Source organism: Sinocyclocheilus rhinocerous, unplaced genomic scaffold (genome assembly GCF_001515625.1).
Source record: "Sinocyclocheilus rhinocerous isolate Xijiao unplaced genomic scaffold, SAMN03320098_v1.1 scaffold2046, whole genome shotgun sequence".
NCBI classification, from domain to species: domain Eukaryota; kingdom Metazoa; phylum Chordata; class Actinopteri; order Cypriniformes; family Cyprinidae; genus Sinocyclocheilus; species Sinocyclocheilus rhinocerous.
This window is the reverse complement of record NW_015639535.1, coordinates 331,940-336,163: the sequence shown is the minus strand read 5'-3', so window position 1 is coordinate 336,163 and position 4,224 is coordinate 331,940. Positions and strand designations below refer to the sequence as shown.

Genomic DNA, 4,224 nt, shown 5'->3' with positions numbered 1-4,224 from the left:
ATATGTGTGTGTATATATGTATATATATATATATATAATGTCCTCAGTTGCAGACAGAGCCTTAAATAAACTAAAACTGTCATGGAGAGAATAGGCACTTCCTCTCTCTGTGGAAAAGGAGATGCTAGCGTCTCACCGTGTGTCTGCCAGACCTGTCAGTAAGGCTGTTTTATCAGGTCACATTGCCATGGATTATGGATGTTACTGTGGCAACCTGACAGGACGGGAAGCTTTGTCTCAATGTCTCTCTGTCTTCCTCTCTCTCTCTTTTCCTGCATGTGAGAACTGAGCAGTGATTTCTGAAGGGTCCTTCTAGCTAGGAGCCGTGCTTTCAGGCCGCTTCACTCCATCAAACAGCTGATAAAACGGTCTGGAGAGAGAGAGAAAGACAGACTGCTTTGCCTGATGTGTATACCAGGGCTTGTGAAATTGACCAGATAAACTCCAGTAAGTGTGAATATATCTCACCATGAATAAATGTTGTTCTTTAATATAAAAAGACTACATTAAACAAGCTACCGAATGCTTGAGCGATTTTTTGATTATAGTATGCGGGATTTGCAAGTGAAACTGTTTTATTTTCTTCTCTGTGTGCCGTCTGAGTATAAATGTTCTGTTGCGAGAAACCATTAATAAACAACATCTAATGATGCTTCTGTAAACAAAATTTGTCAACTATGCTGAATAGCTCAGTATTTGCTAATACAGAGAAATGGCCACCAGGGGCAATTTAATAAGATTTGAATAGTCCTATTGGGCGCTGCTAATGATTTCCTATTTGTTTGGATAAGCTATCCGTTAGCATACCCATTCATCTCAATGGGAGCGTACAAACTGGAAGTATGCGACTTGGATGGATTCTAAAAATGCCTGTTCAAAAACATTTTAAAGCAATGTTAGCTAAGCTAGCAAGGTTATTATTGTTAACTAAAACCAAAACCATAAAAAACCTTGAACTTGTTTTTTTACGACATTTCTCTTTTTTTTTGTTTAGTTTAGTTTAAGCTATAGTACTTAAATAACTAAAACTAAATACACAAAAACTATACAAAATATTTAATAAAAAGAACTAACAAAAATGACAACTAAAACAAAATTACAAAAATTTTAACTAAAATTTAGATGAAATATACAGATAAAATCTAATTCAAAATATTAATAAAACCTATAATAGCATTAATCAGTGATACTAAAATAACTCCTAGCAGGCTAATTAGCTACTAGTATACTCATCTAGTAGGCTAACCTGCTAGCATAATTCTAAGATGGTCTACTAAACATATGAAATATAATATTATATGTGCCATATCTTTTTTTTTTTTTTTTTTACAAAATATATTAATTATTGTATTTACATATTAAATTATGTAAAAAAAATACTTTAACAATGTAACATTAAACATGTAACTAAAAATAAATATATATTTTATATATTTAAATAACAATTTATTAATTGATTATTTTTTCTAATAATAATTTATTATTAATTGATTAATTTTACATTTTTCTAGGAATTCTAAAAAAAATTATATATATTTTGTATTTTCCTTGTATATTTTTGGCCATTGTTTGTATATGTTAAATGCATTTAATTGCATTTCAATAGTGTGTGTATTTGCAGAAAACATAACACTGAACGATTGTCTTTTTATTAACTAACATTAACACAGATTAATAAATGTATTGTTCCATGTTCTTTTGCAATACCACGCGCAAGGTTTATGCACATAGTCCAAGTCTTCTTCTCAGTTTTTAGTGTATCTCTGTGGCAGAATTACAGCGCCACATGCTGGTCTGGCATGTATACTACATTGTTTTGTGTCGGTTTTGTGGTTTCGTGTGGACGCAGATATTTCTTGAGACAAGGGGAAAAAAAGATCGGATAGAGAAAGCTCTGGCTTCGTGTGGACGTAGCCTTAGTTGCTACATTTGCCATAATTCTTTGTGGCAGGAAGAGAGGCAATACAACATATTTAAAATACTTAAAAGCCTTTAAAAATTTGGTCAACTATTGTTTGTTTATGTTTTTGCAAAGAATTTCATTACATCTGAATGCCAAATGTTAATTTCAAATGGTCATTAATGTTTTGTCCTCAGTAAAGTGTAATAATGGCATCTACCAACAACCGACGCTAACCACCGAATATTCGACCCCCTACTGGTAATGTTTTGAACTTCTTTCATTGACTTCTGTCTTTTAACTTTATATATTAAACTTTTTTTAAAACACATTTAATTCTCCATTTAATTTTGTTCAGCAGTGAACTGTAAGTACTTCACTATCTAACGACCAGCAGATGGAATCAGCATGTGGAAATCATCTAGGCCACACACACAATGCGCTGATCGGAAGAGCTTTTGTCATCCAGTAATTGATGCCATCTTCAGTCTCTAATCTGTCACAGAGTCATTCCGGTCACTGATCTGAGACCAGCTTTACTGTCTTGTTAAAACGTTGGGTCTGAGAAACACATAGAAAGAAATGACCCTAGATTAGTTTGAAAGTACAAAAACATTTCACATTGATAGTTTCTATAGAAATTATTGTGTAGCAGTGGTAGCTAAAACAGCAGGCTAATCAGCTAGCATTATGCTAATCTAACAGGCTAGGGGGTACAGCAGCTGATCTGAAACCAGCTCCACGGTCTACTTATTTTCAATGTGGTTTGACATTTCATCAAAAGGTGGGAGTGGGAAATTATCTTGGAGTGTGTTGTGAAATAACTGTGAAATGTTTAGCTATTTTTAGCAAGTTTTATGTGCGTGTAGGGCTTAAACCCCCATTCAACTCTGAATCTAAAGTTGCATCTGAGTCGCCCCTCAGTCTAATTAAGATTGAGACAGTCCCACTGATGCTTTAGCAAAGAGACAAAGGCTCTGTATCGTGACATGTTCACGTTGCCATGGCAGTCAATGGTCTTTTGAACATCCCTGGACAAATAGCGACTCAAGCGCTAATTAGCCAATAGATTGAACAAGAGGCTCAGGCTCCATATGTTTAGAGCAGCTTTATGGCCACTGTTTTAGGTTGATAAAGCAGTCTTTTTACATGCCAAAAAACTGTGGGTGGTTGTGTCGACTTCTTTGCTGAAGTAAATCACTCCTAAGCTAGGCTAGGCTAGTTGGTCTCAAAGATTGGTATTTGATTGGATTTAGGCAATGAAAGTGCCTCAAAATCAAGTACTTCAGAAACATTTGACTTTCTTGATATTGTGCATTGTGTTTTTGCTCCAAGGACGTTTCCAACATACCGACCAGACGATCTTTCTACAACAATAACATTGACAGTTATTCTTATGTGTTTGTGTACGCCCTGAAGGAGAACGAACAATGCGGAAAGGCAATTCATTTCGCTTCACTATAACCTTGCTTCCGCTGAGAGTTCACGGCTCCCAGGAAGCTTTCAAAATGTCAGTGCACATCACAAATGCAAAAGGACGACAGAAAGCCATCAATATTTTGATGCAGATTCCCAGCTTGAGGGCCACAGATCTAAAGTACAAAATCTGATAAACAGAGATTGATTTTTTTCTAACATCACTTTTCATGGAAACTGATTGCATTCTGATTCATTTGTTGCTCTAAAGAAGCAACTAAATTAAAAAACACTATATATACACATACATGTATATACATGTATATTGTCACAGTTCGCTGTTTAGGAAGCACGCAGGAGGCACGAATAAACGAAAACAGTCTTTAATCCACGGAACACAGGGTACATCCACACTGGAAATGGCAGGAAACACACAAACATAATGAGTAGAACCGACAAACACAGAACGCAAAGGCAAGGACTTAAATACTGGGGATAATTAACAAACACAGGTGCCAGGAATCATAATTAAACTAAACGAGGACAGGAAAAAGACCATATAAGGAAAACCAGGAACAAAGACACAACAAAACAGGTCCATGATCCTGACATATCGCCCCCTCCCGGAAGGTGCATCCTCGCACCCGAGGATCCTGGGGGCCAGGGTGGAGCCAAGGGCTCTGGCGACCGAGGCAGAGATCTGGAGATCCGCGGCAGAGCTGGAGCGACTGACAACCAAGGTGGAGCTGGCGGGAGGAAGAAGCCCAATGGAGCCGGTGGGATGGAGCGACGAGGTGCAGCCGGAGGAGCAGAGTTCTGAGGCGATGGCGGGTCGACGCCCAACCAAGGAGGAGCCGGAGGGATGAGGGAGCTGGTGGATTGGTGGGTGACGGTGGAGGCGAGTGAGC

General features: G+C 37.5%; 1 long non-coding RNA gene across 1 annotated transcript; it reads left to right on the top strand.

Moving 5' to 3' along the window:
- The first annotated feature begins 284 nt into the window (after nucleotides 1–284).
- On the top strand, nucleotides 285–2,335 carry LOC107751474 (uncharacterized). The gene is made up of 3 exons (XR_001641248.1): nucleotides 285–447; nucleotides 2,098–2,161; nucleotides 2,259–2,335. It is a non-coding gene; the product is annotated as an uncharacterized LOC107751474 (long non-coding RNA).
- The last annotated feature ends 1,889 nt before the right edge of the window (nucleotides 2,336–4,224 follow it).